We start from the raw sequence: 11,023 nt of genomic DNA on the forward strand, positions 1-11,023 counted from the left end.
CTTTTGACAAACTGATGTGCTTGTTTGAAAAGCCCAGTATACAGAATTGAGCAGTATAGTGAGTAACACTTTAATATCAGTTAAGATTTCAATTGATGCTATTAACTATGGCTGCACAACATATCCAACACAGGCGCATTGTAAATACGCAGCCCCATATATCACATGTACTGATGAAAAAAATTAATAATCATTTTTGATGGCAATATATAAAAAGTTGAAGTCAAAATCATTAGCCTATTTTTCATTTTCAAATATTTCCCAAATGATGTTTAACAGAGCAAAGGTTTTTTCACAGTTATTTCCTATAATATTTTTTCTTCTGTTGAAAGTCTGATTTGTTTTATTTCACCGTGAATAAAAGCAGTTTTTAATTTTTTAAAACCATTTTAAGGTCAATATCACTAGCTGCCTTAAGCAATCTTTTTTCCTATTGTCTACAGAACAATCCATCATCATACAATGACTTGCCATTTCTGGAGAGCTCAAACTATGTAGCCAGAAATGTATACGGGGGTACGTATTCACAATGAGCCTGTGTTGCAACACTTTGGGCCCTATCATACACCCGGCGCAATAATGCCCAAGACTTGTTTGGCGGGATTTGTTGCTATTTTCACATCAGCGCAACTCTAATTTTCACATTTTGCACTACGTTGTTTAAATAGCAATTACATTTGCGCCACTTTGTGGACTCATGGGTGTGTCGGTCTAAAAGGAGGTATGTTAAGTCGCATTGTTGGTGCGGCGCTATTTTCAGGAACTGAAATAGACTGCACCATTGACCGAATAAAAGCTGCTCTAAAGTCCATCGCAGAGCCTGTTAGTCATGCGACTATGCAGATTTAAATGCTTACACATTGCTTAATACACATAGGATGTGCAGCAATACACAAATATCTCTACATATGAAAACAATTAATGGATTAAAATGTTACAAAAATGATTATTTTCTACATAAATTTAAAAACCACTGCCTCCATGCCTCATCTCAGGGGTCTTTTGTCAGTTTATTCATGACAACATAAATATGTTATATGCATATTTATATTTGTTTTAATAAAAACAAGTTTAGATTTGTTCACCTATCTGGTTTTGGAGACGTCTGCATCACTATATATTATGTTATTATTCACCACACCGTTATTATTGTTCATTTATTCATTTGCTGGAAATTAGAACTGAATTTAATGCTAGTTATGCTCAAAACACACACACCTCATTAAGAGAATAAGCACAACCCTGTTAGACCACACTGTAAAAAATGGCCGTGATTTCAATGGTAAAAAAAACTGTAAAAATTCTACAGTAAAAATCTGTAGCCTGGTTAACAGTATGTTTCCTTAATATATACAGAGAATAACCGTAAACTGACTTTCCTAGAATTCCCTGCATGGCAAGTCACTTTTTATGCTTTTTGTTGACATTATTATGGATCTTTTTAGTTTTTTCCCCATCAGTTATGTACATTACAGATTTATGTTACATCTGATGTTGATAAACAATGTTTATTTCATGACATTTGTTTTATGCGTGTTACCTGGTGTTTAGTTGCCGTGTGAATGACTCTGAGCACCTTCTATTCACCGATACACTTTTCTGCTTGTGGGAAAAGTTGTTTGTGAAGAGCATTGGCTCATTATGTAACTTTCTCATCACCACCTGCATATGGCTGTGTTAACATGTCTATCTGTGTAACAAAAGATGTGTAGATGTTGGTAATTCAAAATACAGACTTATTACCTCTATAAATTAATGAATGTTTGGCATATATATATATATATTTATTTTTTTTATTTTATTTATTTATTTTTTTTTACTTAATTTGTTAAGAAATCTTTATAGATGTGTCAGGATCAATGATGATAACTTACAGAATAAGTCTGTAATGGTTATTTACTAAAATATATTACATAAAACATTTATGGAGCTGAAAGCAGTAGTCTGTATAAAAAAGGCTGAATAAACCTGCAAACAATCTAGTCATTATGAACAGTATTTGACAAAAGATGATAATGCAGTAAAATATTTCTAGACTTTTAACAAGCACAATGTGTACAAAATAGAGTATGAAAAGTGAATTGTTTGTTTTGAAATTTGTAAGAGAATTTGTTCAATAATAAACCCGAAACACAAGTGGTTGTTGTCATGCGGTGTACTCGGCCAATAGTGTAACATTTGTGTCGTCATCGTAGCTCCTGCAGTCGCTCTTCAGATGTTGCACCAGCTGAATCAATAGTCTGATCTTGGAGCGCTGTTGCGGTACTTTGATGCCACATATGACAGTCAAGTGGCGTCAGCGCAGCATCAATCCAAACAAAATTTCTAACCGGCATGCACTGCTTTAAGACAGATTTTGATCGATTTGCGCAGCGCTGCATGAAGTCGAATGCACCTAAGTATTTGTTTACTCATTCATTTGTTCTTTCGTTTGTTCGTTCATTCGTTCATGAATTCAATTGATCATTCATCAATTTATTTGTTTGCTCATACGTTCACTCTGATATTAGTTTGTTTCTTTGTTCATTCGTTCATTCATTTAATTCAGTCATTTATTATTTCGTTCATTCATTCGTTCATTCTTTCATTAATTAGTTCAGTCATTCATTTGTTCTTTCATTCATTCGTTCGTTCATTCAATAATTTGATCATTATTTCATTTTTTCATTCGTCCGTATATTTGTTTGTTTTTCAGTAGTGCTTTATGGAAGTGATAAAGAGGCTAAGTAATGATTTATCAGTGGTCACCACAGCACAATGATCCACCAATTACTCTGGCATATGTTCTATGCATCGGATGCCCTCACAGCTGCAACCTAGCACTGAGAGTACACTAACTTGCATTTACCAATCATGATAGTTTATTTATTTATTTTCTTTTTCGAGTCAGAGAGAAAAAAAAAAAAGTCATCCGATCCAGCACTGACATATGCAGCGTTAATGCACTAGCAGTCACAGCATCTGTGTGTTTGGTGTCTGACAGGGGCTCAGGTGCTCTGGGACCCCACTGAGAGGCTCTCTCTCTGGGGACTCTCTATAACGAGTGGGGGACACCAAACCGGCGCTGCGCTCTGCTGTTTCTGGATCAGTTTCAAAGCACATCTTTCTACTCTAGCACATCCAATTGAATCAAGTCCCTCTGCAATTACAGAGATCCATCAGCAGTCAGAGCGTATTCTACTCTTTAATCTTTAGAGATGTTTAAAACTTGCTCAGCTTTGGCAGGATTCTGATGTCAGGCTGAAAGACATGAACATGTGTCTGTTAGTTATTGATCTGTCTGAAACAGAGCTTTCCTGACCGGATGAGGCTTTTCTGTCCCACTGAGAGGTCTTAATGCTTGTAGGAAGTGGGGAGAGAAGTATATGAGGTAGACGTATAATGGTGAAAGTGAAGCTGGATTGATTTTAGATGAATCTTATAATTGAGTTAATGTGTGGTATATTCACTCCTGCATGATAATGCACTGAGAACCCAATGACCCAATGAAAAAGTGCATGCGTGCGTGTGAATGTGTGTCACAATGAAGTTAAAGGTAAAGCATTTTCTGGATATTTACAGAAATCAGAGAGTTAAATTCAATACATTTTAAGACATTTTTTAAAGACTCTTTCGATAGATTTCAAGACCGCATGAACACTTTAGGTTTTAACCAACATCAGAATCAGAATCAGAAAGAGCTTTATTGCCTGGTATGTTCACACATACGAGGAATTCGTTTTCGTGACAGAGCTTCTGCAGTGCAACAGAATGACAGAGACAGGACAAAAACAGATAATAAATATAACAACAAGAATCAGTCCAAACACTCGAAAAATGTGAAAAATTTAAAAAGCCTTTATTCACATGGCTAAATCTCTAAAAACCTACGCGTTTCAGCAAGAGTCTGCCTTCATCAGGGTAACAGTGATCAGGTGCGTCTAGAGTCTCTTTTGAGTACTACGGTCACATGACTCGTTTAAACATCTCAAATGGCACTCAAATAATTTAACAAACAAAGTCTACTATCATCATAAATTCGGCATAGATACATAAACACCCACTTCCATATATGGGAAGAGAGAGAGAGAAGAAGAAGAAGAAAAAGGAAAATACATATACATATATATATATATATATATATATATATATATGTGTATATGTATATATATATATATATATGTGTATATGTATATATATATATATATATATATGTATATGTATATATATATATATATATATATATATATATGTATATATATATATATATATATATATATATATATATATATATATATATATATATATATATATATATACATACATATACATATATATACATACATATACATATATATATATATATATATATATATATGTATATGTATGTATATATATATATATATATATATATATATATATATATATATATATATATATATATATATATATACATATACATATATATATATATATATATATATATATACATATACACATATATATATATATATATATATATACATATACACATATATATATACATATATATATATATATATATATATATATATATATATATATGTATATGTATGTATATATATGTATATGTATGTATATATATGTATATGTATGTATATATATGTATATGTATGTATATATATATATATATATATATATATATATATATATATATATATATATATGTATATGTATGTATATATATATATATATATATATATATATATATATATATATATATATATATATATATATATATATATATATATGTATATGTATATGTATGTATATATATATATATATATATATATATGTATATGTATATGTATATGTATATATGTATATGTATGTATACATATGTATGTATACATATACATATACATATATATATATATATATATATACATATACACATATATATATACATATATATATATATATATATATATATATATATATATATATATATATACATATATACATATATACATATATACATATATACATATATACATATATACATATATATATACATATATACATATACATATACACGAAAACATGTAGGTTTTTAGAGATTTAGCCATGTGAATAAAGGCTTTTTTAAATTTTTCACATTTTTCGAGTGCTTTGGACTGATTCTTGTTGTTGTTTTGATGAATCCCTTACCCAAAGAGCACCGACCAAACATTTGAGTTACCCTAGAGCGCTTTTGTTTGTTTTTTCCAGATAATAAATATATTTAAAAAACAGAAGTAAGTAGTGAATGCGAATATACAAATTGACAAGTGTATGTACAAGTATATTTCTATATACAGCGTTATTTGTGCAGATGTTATGTGCAAAATGGCATGTAAAGTATGTTGTTGAATAATGTGTATAAAAAGTAGTGAAATTTTATTGGCAACATTAACTTGCAGTATATTTATTCAATACTGATCGTAAGAAACTAATCCTAAACTAAATCATTATTTCACGAGTTCCCACTTAAATATGCTTAGCGTTAATAGCAGATTTGACATGCTGTCCCGGGAAAGAACCCTGAGCTCGGAAATACTAGAGCCTGAGGCTCCCGCCCAGTCAATAAGCATATAAGGGGATCCGAGATCAGGTAGGTCTCGAGAGCCCCCCTTAGAAAAGGGAGGAAAAGGAGGAGATGGGGTGGAAGGGGGGATTCCTCCAAAACGAAGATAGGGAGAAAACAATCCATTTATAGTAAGCTTGGGTCACTCTGACTGGATTAATACTGATTACAGATGAGAAGCCAGTCGTGCTCAATCATATCACGTGCTCCACTCAAAATTAGTTTGTGAAACGTAACTTATAAACTGAATAGAAATGCTAATCCAGCAGGTGGCGCCTACTGTCAGAATACACTTTTGCAATTTTAAAAAATGGGAAAAATGGCGGGCGTGCTCAGTACATGGTATAAAAGGGTTGTCCTTATTCTCTTAAATATTTATGGATGTGTCATTCATTATTACTGCAAAAAGGGAGGTGGATAATTGGAATGCATGAAATGTCTTTTATATGTAAAAATATATTTATAATGTACATTAACATATTATACATTTGAATCCTTTAATTTTTCATATTTAAAGATGTTTGTGTGCTGCTGCAAATCCTTTCGTGTGGAACAAGCAACATGTACAAGCATTGTGAAACTGACTTTAGACCAGCTTTAATTGTTTACTGCACTATTTCAGATGCCTCAAAAAGAAACACACCACCAATGCACCTTAACACCTCATTTTCAGACCAGCATGTCCAAGGGTGAAAAAGGATAGTAATGCATTTGCTATTTAAACAACTTGGCGCAGGATGGGAAAATGATACATGTGCTGAGCTGAAACTAGCAAAAAAACACACATCTGGGGCCAATAGTTTTTTTTTTTTTTGAAAAAGTAATATATTAAAAACATTGTAAAAATCTATGTTTAAGTCTGTGCTATAAAAGAAAAAAAAAGTACTGCAAATCCATTACTCAATTTTTATTTACAGTTTTTGTACCATTAACCAAAGTCAAAACATTGTTTCAAACAACTAAAAATGTCAATTAAAGTCACTCCAAAAAAAGTTCAACAAAGTGGATGGAGCAGAGATCTACGCCACATAATGCAGTTCAAGTGTAAATAAACTGAAAACACATCTGAGTAATAACATACAGAGAAATATAAATGAACAGATATTATATGCAGCGTAGTTCCAAGAAACTACACTAATCTAAAATTAAAAAGATCAACATATTTACGAAAGAAATAAAAGCTAAAAACTATTACAAAACGTTAATTAAAACTAATTATAGTGGATTTAAAACAATACTGCATACATTAAAACTTATACATGCATACATTATACAGTTGAAGTCAGAAATATTAGCCCCCCTTTGAATTTTGTTTTCTTTTTTAAATATTTCCCAAATGATTTTTAACAGAGCAAGGAAATTTTCACAGTATGTCTGATAATATTTTTTGTTCTGGAAAAAGTCTTATTTGTTTTATTTCGGCTAGAATAAAAGCAGTTTTAAATTTTTTAAAAAAATTATTAGCCCCTTTAAGCTATTTTTTCCTGATAGTCAACAGAACAAACCATCGTTATAAACTTGCCTAATTACCCTAAACTGCCTAGTTAACCTAATTAACCTAGTTTAGCCTTTAATTGTCTCTTTAGGCTGTATAGAAGTGTCTTAAAAAAATTATCTAATAAAATTTACTGTCATCATATAGCAAAGACAAAATACATCAGTTATTAGAAATGAGTTATCAAAACTGTTAAGCTTCGAAATGTGTGTGTGTGGTTGTGTGTGTGTTTGTGTGGGGGGGGGGGGCACTAATGATTCTGACTTCAACTGTAAATGAAAGTTTTCTTAGGGCGGTCTAGCTGAAAAAAGTAACTCCCTGATTTTAACACAACAAAGATTGAGATCTTAAATACTTTTAAAATCTGTGCTAAAAAAAAGCAGTAAGATCTAGGCCAACTACATACCCCAGCCAACTCAATAATTCCCCCCACATCCTTTTCAAACCATTCCTTCACCCCTGCAGCTGAACCTCACTGAACCGCTGCACATTTAATGAATACATTATGATAATTTCCATTAACTCTTGATGCACAAAAAGACAAGATAATTAAAAGAGAAGAAGCCAACTGACCCTAACAAAAAAGGTCATCTTATTACCATCTAGGATTTTAGAAAGCTGAAAAGAGAGCTCTGCCACCCTTTCTTTCCCTCCAGGGCTCATGTTTCAGGGTAAAGTCTAGATGGGATACAGCTGCAGATATGCAAATCAATACAGCATCATTTTTGTAACACTGTATTAATATTTTATACAGTACTGTGGCAACTGGGTTTATGATTGGGGTAGGGGGTCGACGTTTAAAAAATACAGTTTATTGGAAAATTTAATAAATAACATACATTATACTCTGTACAACTGTTTTTACCTTACTATGGCCGTTGGGTTTAGGGTTGGGGTAGATGAAAATAAAATAAAATTAATGGAAAATTTAATATGTAATATAAAGAATTTGCGTCAACTTCTGGCCGCAACTGTATCTGATCTAGCAACAACCATGTTTCATGGGGAAAGATGTGTCACGCCCACCTCTTCCAGAAGAAAACAACACCTTCTGAACTGCACAAGAGAGAGCTGTATCCGCTAATGACTACCACATCATCCTTACTGACCAAACGACACACTAAACACATTTATAAATCATATGCATTAATAAAATATCATGAAAAGTGCATCCTTTTGTGCAGGAGCCGGTGCTTTCGCGGCGCGGCCTGCACGCGGCTGCCTAGCAACAACAACCCGAGGCCCGCAGCATCAGCACCAGCCTCCGGGCACCAACACAACAGCCCACACTGGAAGAATTTAGAGGTGCATGGCGTGTTTTGAGAAATAAAATATGATCAAAACAAAGCAATCTTGGTTGTATTGCTTCAACATTGGAGGTAAAAATCACGATTGGCGAGCAAAGAAGGTTACAAGTCACGAGATTTGAAATATCATGGCGCCTGAAAGTTAGAGTCATACAATTGTACTGCACATTCACGAACGCCTAGATGAAACTAGAATCTAGGGCTTGGGATTAAAAAAATAAATAAAAAATACAAGAGTTTATTAGTGATATTCAGATTTCAGCACGCACACCTTGATATAATTGTAATATAACATTTGCATTACGTTCAATTCTATTTAAGAGTTCGTAATAGCTACAAAATCACAGTGTAATTATGAATATTAGCCCACATTACATTCGTGCACTCGTACAACATCATGCCATCTTCAAATAAGCGCACTGTCATCGTTAAACTGACGCTCACAATCCAAATTACATTCATTCACTATTTTATTTAACCCCTGATAATCTTGACAAGTATTGCTCGAAATAGTGAATGCAATATGAAATGAGGCAAGAGATGCTCACCTTACAGCATCCTCTCTCCTCTTTGTCCTTTACGCGCACAGTCGCTTTACGAATCTAAAACAGCACCAAGAGATCAAAACAGCACCAAGAGATCGATCAGTGGTCTTGTTTTCCAGCGTGAATGGTGTTGTTTTGGGTCTGTGTTTTCCTAGACCTCTGCATCCCCTCTGTTTTTTGACGTTTATTGCAGGCTGGACCAGCCCTCGACCACGCCTGCCAGATTCATGACCTCCTCACCGTCTACATCCAGATCCGGCACGTTTTTTTAAAGGCGCGCTCAGTTTGTTTGCATGGAGCGGATGAAATGAGTACATTTATGTATTTTAAATAGGTTTATCCAACGTGGGGCGTTTATTAGCGTGGATTTGTTGGAGCACAGATTATTTATTCTGGATGTGTTTGCCCGCTGAATGATGCAGATGCGGATTAAAAGACGCGGGCAGTGCCTCCATCTGCCGGTGCTTACATGATATTACACAAAGCTGGTGTGTGGAAAAGCGTCACATGTATGTTCTTCTCTTCGTTCTTTACTAGGTGTTTAAAATTATTTTAAACGGGTTTTAAACATCTATAATAATCACATATTTTATTATATTTTATTTATATTCTGACCACCCTATAGCTAAATCTCTCCTTAATATCAGACACATAGAACTGCTAAGAAATTGTATGAGTCTGCCTCAGTAACCCATCACGTGCCCCCTTCTCTGCTCACTCTTGTACTTCTTCACTCAGAGCTCAGGTCACTGACAGTCCACACAGAATCTTTATCCTCTTCATATGGTGTATCCTGTAAATCTATAACTTTTAACTTGTCATGTTTGGTGCAAATGTCTCAGTGGTCACTTTTATTATAATAATTATTGAGTTTGGGAAAAGTCTGTCCTACTTAAGAGTGAAATTGCCTGTCAATTATGAACGTTTTACCACAGGTGGTGATTAGTATTTAGGTTAACATATGACCAGACGGAGGTCTTTGTGACGCTTTTCATATCTTTATTGTATGTTTTTTTGAGTTGAATATTTAAAGCGAAATGTGCAAAAATGTCATTGGTATCTCATAGCCAAGCGACCCCGTTGCAGCATCTCTGACACTTATATGTTGCAACGTACTTCTCTGGTCAGGTGTGCATCTCTAACTCTTTAATTTATCTATGAGTAATGGATGTTGTGTATTTACAATGTCATCCCTGCGTTGGCTTTCTGGTTGTTTTTTTATGTAATTGGCATTATTCAGTTTTATCTGTCAAATAAAAATGTTATAGATATATTTTGAATTTCACTGAAATTGTTATTACCAGCAAATTGTGGACACTTTTGTTGACCTTTAGTTTGATCCACACTGGCTGTAAAACACCAGAGGATCAAAAATAAAGAAGCAGATAGCACTTATTCGTAGGCCTTTAGCTTTCTGACCACTTTTGGCAAGTTGCATGGTAAAAGACTGGGTAGACCTTTTCTGTAACAGAGCAAGCAGTAGGCGGCCGAGTAAGAGTACAGTTGCCTACAAATCATCACGCTGGCGAGCCCAAATGGGAAAGGCATGTGAAATTGTCCACGCATGGACTCAGAAAGACAATTAGTCCCAAATGAAAGAATAACTGAAAGTATAGTGTATCTGAAATAATTAAATACACAAAATTACTAACTTTTGATGGATGTGATCCTTTACCAATTAGAAACACAGTCTAATGATCACTAGAAAATTGGAGTCAGATTAAACTCAGAGCTAGATATTAATAAATAGATTCTAATAAACAAGACAATTACTTTCATAAGTGCAAGAAAAAAGGCATTTAACCTTCAACCATGCTGGTAGTTTTGTCATTGAGCTAATAGATGGACTTTTACAAATTAAAGGGGACCTATTATGCTTCTTTTTACAAGACTTAAAATAAATGTCTCTGGTGTCTCCAAAGCGTGTTTCAGCTCAAAACTCAACACTAATATTGATTTATAACTGCCCCTTTCAGGCTTTGATCTAAATTGTCTTATTTTTGTCTTTAGCTTTAAATTCAAATGAGATTGTGCTCTTTTTAAAAGAGGGTGGGGCTACAAACGCCTATGTGTCAGCATAGGGGTAGATTCA

The 11,023-nt window shown here is 33.4% G+C and overlaps 1 protein-coding gene across 11 annotated transcripts in view; it reads right to left on the reverse strand.

The window, feature by feature from the left end:
* The window catches only part of add2 (adducin 2 (beta)), a 53,148-nt gene extending 43,988 nt beyond the window's left edge, over nucleotides 1-9,160 (reverse strand). For 9 of the 11 annotated variants that reach the window (XR_015490521.1, XR_015490520.1, XM_087252787.1 and 6 more), the window contains exon 1: nucleotides 8,935-9,160. The gene's annotated coding sequence lies outside the window, so the exon portion shown is untranslated. The remainder of the gene's footprint in view (nucleotides 1-8,934) is intronic. The other 2 variants (NM_001365435.2, NM_001365434.2) reach the window with 1 other exon arrangement.
* Between the last annotated feature and the right edge of the window lie 1,863 nt (nucleotides 9,161-11,023).

The sequence above is a fragment of the Danio rerio genome, chromosome 5 (assembly GCF_052040795.2).
Source record: "Danio rerio strain M-AB ecotype USA chromosome 5, GRCz13ab, whole genome shotgun sequence".
Classification (NCBI taxonomy): Eukaryota; Metazoa; Chordata; class Actinopteri; order Cypriniformes; family Danionidae; genus Danio; species Danio rerio.